Source organism: Stegodyphus dumicola, chromosome 11 (genome assembly GCF_044657685.1).
Source record: "Stegodyphus dumicola isolate Sdum_Otavi_A_Nest chromosome 11, ASM4465768v1".
In the NCBI taxonomy this organism is placed as follows: Eukaryota; Metazoa; Arthropoda; class Arachnida; order Araneae; family Eresidae; genus Stegodyphus; species Stegodyphus dumicola.
In genome coordinates this window covers 77,221,612-77,234,062 of record NC_140778.1, presented here as the reverse complement: position 1 = coordinate 77,234,062, position 12,451 = coordinate 77,221,612, and the positions used below count along the sequence as shown (strand labels likewise).

Below are 12,451 nucleotides of genomic sequence, written 5' to 3'. Positions count from 1 at the left end.
ACGGTTGCAGTGAACGATGAACTCGGATCGTTAAGTTAGGGGCGAATTCAAGTGCAACGCTCTGATAAATTGCAAATGTTAGCTCGCAAGAGGCGTTCCTGCTATCGTCTGCTAAAGTCGAATTCAAGTGCAACGCTTTACCGCTCTGGTAACTGATGACGTCAAATGTGCAATGGGGAGCTGGTTTGCTCTCGTGCCAGGAGAGCTTGTCCGATAAACTACATCAATATCCAATGAGACTGCGTGTCAATGTAAATAAAAAATATCAGTTCCCATGATTTCTCTGAGCTGATGGTCAAGTGTTTACTGCGTTGTAGTGTGGTGTAACGAATTGTTCCAGTCCTGAAAACGAATTTTTAATGTGTACAACATGTATTTAATGTGTACAACTTTATTTACTTTATCCTATAGAAAATTCCCTCCAAAGTAATCTAGAGCAACAGGTGTGTGTAAAATATATTTTACTTTTCAGACAAAAATCCTTGCTTTTCAAATATAAACCGCATTTTTTTCCCATTTTCAAATTACAGCATTTGGTTTTAATTCTTCTAATAGTAAGTTTAATTTAAAATTCAAATTTGTGTTATATTTTTATTGTTTAATGCAGATGCATGATTCTTCAGTGACAGTAGGCATGTTTACCATTTGAAAATTAACTAGTTCTTGAATTATATAGTAATTAATAAGCCCATCTATCTACAAGCAGATAAGCCTGCTGAACACCGCTATCCCAGTCTCTTTTTAAATCCAGGTGAAAAAGCTGGCTGCATGAGTGTTTTCTTCATTTTTTCAATGTATAACATGAATACTAAGTTTTCCTTAGTCTTCCACGCAGGCATTCCTTCCCTTAGACATTCATTATGTGATGAAACAGTTAAGAGCAATTTTTAGATTTATATTGTACATCGTTGGGAAAATATAAAAATGAAATTAAAGGTATTTCAATGTAATACAATAAATAAAAAAATATATGAAACCCTGATAATTCTAATGTGATATTAATGTAATATATACATCCAGAGTAAAGGTTAATTTATAAATTATGCTTTGTGTTCTGCTCATTATATTGTGCATTTACAGTACACTTTCTGCTTCTTAAGTGAAAGTTTGGACCCATTCTCATTTGATATCAGTTATGTTCAGATTTATTTATTTCATAAAATTTCAAAAAACAATTTTTGGCTATTAAAAGCTACAAGTGCAGAAACAAAAGCTTAATTTCTTTACTGTAACTGTGTCGTGCTTCTCTGCTGATAATGAAAGTAGTCTTTTAATAAGATTTCTTTCATTGCATATATTAATTATATCTTTTACCATACTGGTTGCCATCTTTGATTGTGCATTCTTCAATATTTTTTGGTACTTACGTATTCACACAAACACCTGGATCAGGTTGGTGGTCTTTATAAATGAAAAGAGAAAAATACTTATCAGGAGAAGTACGTTGTTTTTGCAGCTTGCTTTTAGCATAACCAAACTATCAATATTTATCTAAGTTGGCAAAATGTTATCAACATATCAAAGGAAAAAACATTTAACAAATTTTAAAATACTAATTTGAATTATTAAATAAAAATTATATGATAGTTTTAAAAAAAACATTTTCCAAAAATTTTTTGTCTAATAAGCACTTGTGCCAAGTGATCTGTTTTCATTTAAAAAAAAAAATCAGAGAATTACATAAACTTGATACTGCATGCCTTGTCTATGTACCAAATTCATCTCATAGTTGTTTCCATTAGAAATTTTTGTACTAAAATGTTCTATTCCTGCAGAACTTTTAACACAGCTTCGTCTTTTGATGGTAAGCTCCACAAGCAGTATTTTAAATCTGAAATTAATCTAAAACAACTATTCGTATCTAAAATCCATTGGAACTTGAAATACAACATAAGAAACACATATGAATATTGTGACATTGCTTGAATGAAAAATTGTCATGAGCATGTTACCTGAAAAATTTTGATACATAATCGTTGCCAGAGTTTGGCACATTTTTGAAAATTTGGTAACTTTTATTAAGGTGGTTTCAATAATATGCAAATATCTTTTATTCTTATGATTGCTTCATTGTATACTTTTTCCCTTTCCCTAGAGTGCAGCACAATACCACAAGTTTTCCAGCCAAATGCGGTATGCATTTAAAGTTTCTATACATTTATATAAATTTTAAGAGAGTAAAATATTGACAAAAACTGCATTAAGTTTCCAACTCTTGTTTTGTTTTTCATTAAAAATTTGCTACCATTATGAATAATTCATTTTTTTTAACGTAAATGTTTTTAAGTATTTGTAGGATAAAGGCAAATTACATTTATTCATTATTTCTTTGATATAATACATGTAGCTCTTTACCTGAAATCAATGTTTGTCAAATTATTATGCATAAATTAGAAGTATGCATGTTTCTCTTAAGTCATGTTTCAGGAACTATCTTTAATGAATTGTATAGAAAATGTGGATGAGGTGTTAGGTGTACAGGAACGTGGTATATTATAAACATGTATAGTATCTCATAGTATATAAACTCATGACTTTGATTATGCAGTATGCTTTGTATATTATTTCTGAAAGCATGTATATTTCAATCAAGATTGTTGCGTAAACTTTTCTTGCTTTATGCTATCTCTGAAAGCATGTATATTTCAGTCAAGATTGTTGAGTAAATTGTGCTTATTTTATGCTTTTTTCTTTTTTACATTAGAAAATTCCACACCTTTATCACGAGGAAATCTGCAATGGCATTTAGGACTGACAAGTTTGTATCTATTACATAAAATCTAATGTTTTCTGGATTCTTCTTTTCCTTTTCCTCCCAACAGAAAAACTTTAATGGTATAAATCAGCGGTTTTCAACTTTTTGACTGTAGTGTACCATCTAAGCAAAAACTGAAAAACATTAATACTACCACTAATTTTACAATGATTATTTTTCAATTCCTCAATAGAAATATTAAAAACATATATATATATATTGCCATTTGCACACTCTTTGTATTAAATATGTACACATAAAAAACTATTAGATTAAAAACTGATGATTACTTAATTATCTAAATTAAATTAAATTAAATTAATTATTCACTTGATTATCAAAATTTCAGTTATAATACTTTAATATTTAATTTCTTTATGTCTGCTCTTATTTCATTTAATGGTAAATTAGGATCCACTTTTTATTTTGGTGAGTATTTATATTTCAAATTTAACATGGAAAAAATCATTTTTCACACAAACAGGTTGTGCGAAAAGACAATACAAATTTGATAGCTTTATTTGAAATGCCTTCAAATTCTTTTTTTCGGTTCAGCCAAAAGTTAACAAGTGTGTCATTTTCCAAATCTTCAAGTCAATTTTGATCAAAGGAAATTTCTATTAACTATTCTTTTCTTTATGAGATTTTTGAATTTCATGGTTAAAAATATTTTGTTTCTTTGCATACCACCGGCTGAGAACCGCTGGTATAAATTAATTATAACAGATGTAAATTAATATTTCTCATACAAAAGAGTTATTTCAATTCTTTATTGCAAACATTATATACAGAGTATGTCTTTTATTAAGAACAAGATTTTAAGAATTTAAAATAATAATCATTAAATCCTCTTGATCTATAAACAGTCTTAAAAATTATAAAGGGAAAAAAATTGAAAGTTAAAGAAATCAATATTATGAATTGTTCCTTTTTAGAGAAGTTTCATTGTTTAATTAATTATAAAAAGTGTTTTACATTATGAAATATAAAAATTAAGAATATTTGAATTTGAATGAATATTTTAAAATTTTCCCTCAGATAGAAGCTCAACTATTTGAAGCAGGAGACCGAAGAGAAAAAAGGAAGAGAGATGATATTACAGCTGCAGAAAAGGAAATAATTGAAACGCAGAAGAATATATTAATATACTGTGTGAAATATGTGACTTGTATAAGCAATCAGTTGCAAATCAGTCTGCTGTCATAGAAAATCAAAATACAATTATTAATTTATTAAAAAATAAATCATGCATTTCAAATATTACAGTGTTTTCATTCTTGTATGTATTTCTGCAGTGTGGGATTCATATTTTAATTGTAAAATTTACTACTTTCTTAATTTTATAAAATTTTGTGATTATAAAAATTATTTAAAAGAAATTCACAGATCCATTATATGACATAAACATTATAATAATTCTAATACCACTTATTATAAGTCTCGTGAAAATATTCATGCATTTTACACAGCAATTATCTTTTTCCTGGAGGAAAATGGGAATAAGACCTATAAGAATCTTTAGTCAATGTATTACAAATTTTAATTTTCAGATATAACACGAAATGAATTAAATTGTTTTTCAATTATGTTAATAAGTTATATGAATGAGATGTGGTATTAAAAATTTCACTTCTTTTTATCATTGAAGAAATAGCATTCGATATCCTACAGCTCCATAACAATGGCAGATAAAATTGACATTCTAATTTCGAAGTTCTAAAAATACAGAGATGACAACTATTAAAGTATGGCTAATGTCTAGTTTACAATAACAATGTTGAGTCGTGTACTAAAAATTAAGTGAATCAAACTGTATTTATTTTCCCCCTTCTCTTTTTTTGGCTGAAAAACAATTTATTATACACTCATGATTTTACTTAAATGTATTTCTTTTAATGGCAAACCCACTGAGGTAAGTATGCAGTAAGTTATTATAGTGAATGCGTAATGATGATATAAATCTAAATTCAGCAAACAATCTTTCCCTTACTTTAATGTTTTAAAATCTAGAATTAAAAGAAAAATGCATGTTCTTTAAATAATACAAGAGGATATGGAGGCATAAATCATAGGCTGTTTATTCTTTACATATTATGCTAATCAGGAATTGGAGCAAAACCCTGCTTAATCGAAGAATACGCTCACAGGAATGGTGGAGGAAAACTGAACTGTCCAATATTTGTTTTGCCCACCCCCAAGAAGACATAAACAGTATAGAGTGAAATAATTGTTTTTAGGAAATACATTTAAATATCTTTGACAGAATATGACAGTTTTAATTTATACTATAATAAATAAGCATGAAGTTCTTATGCTATTAAATGTGTATTGTCACATGGAAATTTTCTATCTTATGACACGGAAGGGGACGAAAGGGAAACATTTGACTTTTTGGAAGAAACTGAATTTTGGTGCAGTAAATCTTATTGCTAAGTTTAAGATAAATTAAGTGCAATGCTAATTTATAGTGACTTACTATTGTAAATCATGACTGGCATACCAACACTAAAATATATATGTATCAAGCCTATTAAGTTATTTCTGGTAGTCAAGAGTTTTTAAACATAAATGATGGAAACAAGAAATTCAGAGGGAAGAACAATAATGATAAAAGTTGTCAGTATGCATTTGAAACCAGGACTAATAAAATTATTTAGGATTATTATTATCAATTAAAATCATTTAGGGTTGTGCATTTAGTTACAGGTTTAAATATAAACCATGGTTTGTGGGTCCCCAAGAATATATTATGAAAGTAATTTTTTTCATAATATATTCTTTATTATCCATGAAGGGGGTTTCACCTTTGCCAGAGGTTCATTGTTGCCCACTTTGGGTTTTTATTATCGAGTTTCAAAATTTAAAGATAATTCATTGTGCAATGCAATTTCAACATGCACTGACTGAAAACTTTCTGAAGGTACCAACTCATCATCTTCAAACACATCAATCTCAGGATTTTCAACACAATACCTTAAGCATGTATTATGTAAAATGGCCACCAGATATGACCATTTTACATATTTTGCTTTGTGAATACAATAGTGTTCCACCAGTATCGTGCAGTACCCTAAATCTTGATTTGATCTCTATAGCTGCACGAACTTTTCTGTGCTTCTCATTATAGAGATATTCCCGTGATAAAATGGGAATATAATCCACTATCTCCCAAAGATATGCACGATGCGACAAAATACTATCTATATTTTGTTTCAATCCACTCCATATAAATGCATCATGAGTATTGCCTGGCCATTGTCCTATAGCATAGAGAACCCTCAGACCAGCATTCCATATCTAGAAAAACATAAATCCTAAGTCAAAAGAAAGTTTGATCTGAAATTTTAATACAGATTTTTAACATTAAATATAGTTGACATATTAATAAATCAGTCTTTTTAAGGAGTTTACTTTCCATTTTTAACAAAAATATGTCACTGATTTTTCATTATTAAAAAATATGCAATAAAACGTTAAAACACACACACACACACACACAAAAAAAAAAAAAAAAAAAAAATTACAGCTACCCTTTTTTCATTAAATCGTAGTAATTATAGTAAATAGGTGATTCTAAAATTTATTTAATATTTTGTATTATTTAATATCTATACTTCACTATAATTATAGTATAGATAGCTTTTTGTTATTATTATGTGAATAATAATGAAACATTCTTGCAGTAATTTGAAATGACTATAATATTATACTTATTATCATATATTTCTTACCTTTTCACCATTAATGGAAAATTTATTTTTCCGGTTAATGAAGACAAAACAAAAATTAATATCACCACACTTGCAACATCTGCGATTTCATTTGTATGTAACCCAAAATAATTCTTGGTAAGCTAGGTAGAATCACATTTGTGATTGCACTCCAGTTCTTTTACAGCTGGTCGAAAGAATTAACATCTACTGTATGTGGAAATAGCGAACAAAACAGTAAGAAATTGGAACAATTACCTGTGGACAACTTGTATTCATAGCATTCTAAAATGAGCTTTTGGTAAAATTTGACCGCAAATAAAACGGTAGTAATGAACGAATGTTTTTTCACGAAGTGGGTCCAATACTTTCACAGCAGGGTTATTTCATGTATTCTGCAGAGAGACTGATGTATGGTTTGTTGTAACTGCTGTATACAAATGTCTGGCTCAGAATTCCACAGCAGTAATTAGCACAACTTTTATGGTTGATGGTATAATATAGAGGTACCAAAAATTAGTATTATCACAGTAACTGCAAGATGGCTTATATTTCTAAAACTCAGTTAACACATTTCATGCAGAAAGAAAATATTATCCAGTTTCATACTTAAATCAAGGTCACTGAAATGTGGTAAAAGCAATCTGCTTAAGAAAACAGATGCCTCTGTAGAGGACTTTCTATGGAAAACTGGCTTTCATTCCCATTATACATGGGCAAAACCAATGTCATATAATAATCTATTAGTACAGTAAATACATTTCATTTCTTTGTATTTATTTATGTCATGCTGCTTTTCGTGTAATTTAGTATGATAACCTTATAAGTTTATTTAATTCTGATCATGGTCTACGGAAGTAAGGTAAGTCACCTGTTATCGAGAATATCAAGTTATTAATAGTTATGTGAAAATCTGCAATAACTTTTCATATCATAAGAGATTTACGAATGTGTATATAACTTACATGTGTAGTTATTATGAAAGATCTATAGAAAGTATCCAAAATTACCATGACATTAATCACACTGTACGAACAGGCAAGACATTATACATTAGGAGAAAATTAACTAATATTTTGGGGGATGAAATACTATTTTACACATGGGAACTGTTTAAACAGCTGAGAAAAATTCATGCTTTTTCCCCCTACAGTTACAGAATATATATATATATATATATTGTTTCATAAAAATAAAAAGTAAAGTTAAATTTAAATAATTCTCATGCGCCATTGCTGCAAAGAATGAAATTTGAATTTAACAAATATTCTCTATTCATATAAAGTTAATTTAAATTATGAAATTTTAATTGCATACATATCAAAGATTAATTATTGCTGCAAACTAATTTACTATATCACTGAAATTCTGATAGCATATGTAAATTAAATGCACGTATCTAAAACCATGAAAAAATATATAATATTCCAAAAAACTAATCCCAAATATATATATATATCTCAAAGACAGGCATATGCATAATTTCTGTTAGAAAAACAATTTCTCCGAGATTACGTTTTAAAGTAATTAAAACAATAAATTAATTGTGATATTATTACTGCATTCCAAAATAAGCAGTAATTAACGATTTCGATCATTACTACGAAAAAAAAAAACGGGATGAAAAAGAATCAATCCTGATACAATAACATTAAAAATTTGTGTGTTTACGTATAAAAATATATAATATTCTCAAAAAGGTCATTTAAGCATAGTCTTTGATTCGGAAACATTTCCAGATGTATTTCAGTTTTCATAATCTGAAGTAAAAACAAACCTGCTTTTGCAGAGAATATCCATTGGCAGTTGCCTTCAGAAAAGGTTTCAATTCATTGAAGCAAACCGATTTAATTTGAATCAACTGATGAATTCACGCTCCAACATTTCAAAAGCATTACGACTGTCTCTTAAATGCCAAGGAATTTGATCAGCATTTCTCCGATTTCTTAAACGTCTGAGGAAAATCACTTCAGCCATCTTGTTTACAGTCGCTGCAGGTCAGGAGTAGCCGCAAAATTCCTCTATGGTAGTGACGTATTTTCAGTAGGCGTGTCCGAAAAGCGTTGCACTTGAATTCGGTTTTGCAATGCAAGTGCGATTACCATGACAAGCGTTGCACTTGAATTCGCCCCTTAATAATTTTGGCAAAATTTATTAAGAAGTTCTGCAAGTTCTTGTAAATAGAATTATTGAAATTAGAACTGCTATTTATTGCCAATAAACAAATATAAAATTGTTATATAGTATAATTTTTCTTATATTCCTACTCTTATGTTTATTCACAATCTACATTTGATTATATTTAAGGTCTTGTTTTTACAGTTCAGAATGTATAATTAATAATACTGCTTTCTAATTTGATTAAAATAAAATACAGTAAATTATTTCAAACAGAATGGTATAGGTTATTTCGCTGCAAACAATTATACTAAATATACTTATTTATGTACATTTGAGAATTTAGCGCCGAGCAGTTATTAATCATCCATGATGCTCTTCTGTCTGCCTATTTACAATTCTAAATTACATTTCTGGAAAGAAAAATTAAATTCAAGATTAAAAAAACTTTTTTTTTTAATGAAAATGTAACTTTTTTAAAAGCTTCATTTATTAGCTAGAATGATTCCAGTTTACTTATCTGTATTATCACAGTGAATCAAATATTATTACTGGCGTTGCACATCAAACATTAATAACAGTATAAATAAAGCTTTGGCCCGATTGAATAAACGTAAGAAGACCAGCTAACAAAACTTGTAGCCGCATAATAGGGTTTTAAAAACGATGTTTGAAATTTCAGCTAATTTCTGTAATGCATCCCCGTCATTAACTCCACATAGATTGCCAAATATTTACAAAGGCACCTTCAATTTCGTAGCTTAATAGTAGCTACTTTTGCAGTTATTCCAGCAAGCCCTACATCAGAAACAACAGCCATTTAATGCACATTGGTCTCAAGTGTCTTTCCAGTGCAGGATTTACGTATAAGCTACACATATAAGCTACTATTATATATAGCTTAGGGCCCCCACTTTCTTCGCCCCCCTAAAATTAAAATATAGTATAACAGACTTATAAAGGGCCCTATATTTCAAACAGCCTAGTGCCTTATCAAGTCTAAATCTAGCTTTGTGTCTTCCTCAGAAAGGAATTCGTGCTAAATAATTCATGTGAATATGGGAGCTTCGACAGAGGTTCATCATGCCCCAACCCATTGCTTTACAAAATTTCACTTAATACTCACATGCATGAATGACGTAATGGGCTGGAGCCACTCGGGTTGGAATCATAAACAGTGGCTCAGAGTCATGGGATTATCTTCAGAAATCATGTGAAATCTCGCCTACAAAAATCTTACTCTCCCATCTTGGGTAGTAGTAGGTATAGGCTCAGTAAACAGTCATCCACTTACATATTAAAAATGGCGAAGCGGTGTCATGCAACATGGGACTGAGTAGCAGTGAGTTCATCTGAATCCACAGTCTGCGCTGAGATCTAGAAGACCTCTTTATAAGAAAGGAGGAAAACTGAACTTACATAAGTGCATCCTTATGTAAGTTCAATTTTTGTTTTCATTACTGACTAATTAATTAAGCAAAGGATCAAATAAATCTTCGGGACCTTTATGCAAATTTACTTTACTGGACTTTATCATCTATAAATACAGCTTCTAAATTCTAGATCACAAGGGCTCTGTTAAAAGAATCAAGCAAGCCAACTAGATATCTAGTTTGCCTTGAATCAAGATGGTTTGATAAAGAGTACATCATAACTGGGCCATTCCTAGGCCATTAGATGCCCGAGTACATTCGAGATTGCCGCCCTCAAATTTAAAACAAAATGCTCAATGATTAATAAAATTTATATTTCATACTCACTAAGTACTTACATATGATACATTGTATAACAAGTACTGACATAATATGACAAGTATTTACAATGAATTTGAAATATTTAGGTATCGCGGAAGTCCGGCCGCCCCTGATTTTCGAAGCCCGCTTACTTTTACACTCTCCACCTTCACTAGGAACGGCCCTGCATCATAAAGATACTTGCACACCTGTGCAAATCGTTGTTGTTTGAAAATCCTTGTTACCTAAAGAAATTGTTAGAAATGCGCCTGCCTTGAAGACGAGCGTCCTTGATGAGTATCATTTTCTAACTTCAGAAAAGCACTCTTCATAAAAGTGCATACTTATGTAAGTTCAATTTTTGTTTTCATTACTGACTAGGAGTGGAGTAGCTAGGGTGGGGCAAGGGAGGACATCTATCCCCGGGCGCAGAATTCAGGGGGCGCGAAATTGATGTTACGAAATTTTAGAATGAAATGTTTTCCGTTCTTGACACAGAGAAAGGGGCGCAAAATCTTCGGTTGTCCCCGGGCGCCGAAAACCCTAGCTACGCCTCTTCTGACTAATTAATTAAGCGAAGGATCAAATAAATCTTCGGCACCTTTATGCAAATTCACTTCACTGGACTTTGTATAAATGTACCCTTTGAGAAATGTGTGACGAGCGTTTCCGTAGAAAGATCTTGTTTTTCACAAAAGTGCCGAAAATTAATTCCATCCACTGCATCATTAATTAATTAATCTGCAATGCAAATGAAAACCCCATTCGCATAAAGAGACCTGCCTTAAATTGTCCGTATCCTTACAGAGGTTGCATTTTTCAAAATTACAGATTGATTTTTTGTAAGGTTCACATGCCTTTATGCCTTAAGGCACCCTTACAAAGAATTTTATTTTTTCGAACAGCGATCGATCTTTATAAAGGTGTATTCACCATTATATCTGGGTGCTATTATGAAGGTGTTTCTAAGAACCACCGCAAAAAAATACCATACATCGCAGATTATCATCGCAATAACTGGGCACATTGCAGATAAAATTAAAGAAAGGCAAGGTGAGCTGCATAATATCCATTGATTCTAGATACTCCTGTTGGAGCCACAATTGCATATATGTTTGTGCATTTTAATTTTGGTATAAGCATATACACAGCTTCCATAACATGCGACCCATCCTCCTATATACCAGGTGTTTCGGTTGATCTTTGCCATTTGACATTCTATATTCTTACCCTGAAGAGACCATGTTCATTGAAACAGGTTCTGATGCAAATGTGCAAACATTAATATTATGATACACATGTGGTTGGGCACCTTTTCCCATATATTCTTACAGTGGCTCCTCCATTGCCGTCAGCTGTTTGATACACGAAGTGAATGTCTGCAAACTCTGAATTCGTAAAACGGTATATACTCTGTGGTTGGAATCAGAAAGCTCTCCAAGTGCCTACCAGGAGCACTGGTACTAAATACAGATTTATCTGTTTTTCCATTTCTGGCCTTGTTGCTCCATATAAATACGGTTAATTTCGTTTGATTTTTATTAAAGATGAGTCAGCCTGTATATATAACAGAAAGATGAATTGTATTTTGCGATGCATATGAGAGGTTATCTTTAAAGTGGGGGAACTTAACAAAGCAAGGTTATTCGTAATTATGTCATAACGAAAAAAATTGTTTTTAATATTATATAATCCTAACTAATATTATAAATGCGAATGCGAGTTTGTTTGTGCGTTTGTTTATTACCCTTTCACTTTTTAATTACGTAACCGATCACCATGAAATTTTCAAGAAAGATGAGAAAAGGTTATAGGCTATATAATGTAACTTATCAGTTGAAACTTAAACTATACAATAAGTTTTATAGTTAAAATGATTGCCGTTGTATAAACATTAAATGTTAAACGATATAAAAGTTTGTCTGCGCGCACAGGTGCTTGGCTTGTCTATAAAATGTTTGCGTGGTTTAAACCACGCAAACATTTTATAGACAATAAATATTTAATAAACATTTCATTTATAACCTTTTCTAATATACAGGGGCATAGCTAGAGTTTCCAGCGCCTGGGGACAACTGAAGCATTTGCGCCCCATTCTATGTGCCAAAAATGGAAAACATTTCATTCAAAAATTT

General features: G+C 30.7%; 1 long non-coding RNA gene across 1 annotated transcript; it reads left to right on the top strand.

Moving 5' to 3' along the window:
- The first annotated feature begins 263 nt into the window (after positions 1-263).
- LOC146994138 (uncharacterized) lies at positions 264-4,015 on the top strand. Its single transcript, XR_015044024.1, has 4 exons — positions 264-443; positions 2,096-2,133; positions 2,705-2,758; positions 3,794-4,015. It is a non-coding gene; the product is annotated as an uncharacterized LOC146994138 (long non-coding RNA).
- Positions 4,016-12,451: the final 8,436 nt, after the last annotated feature.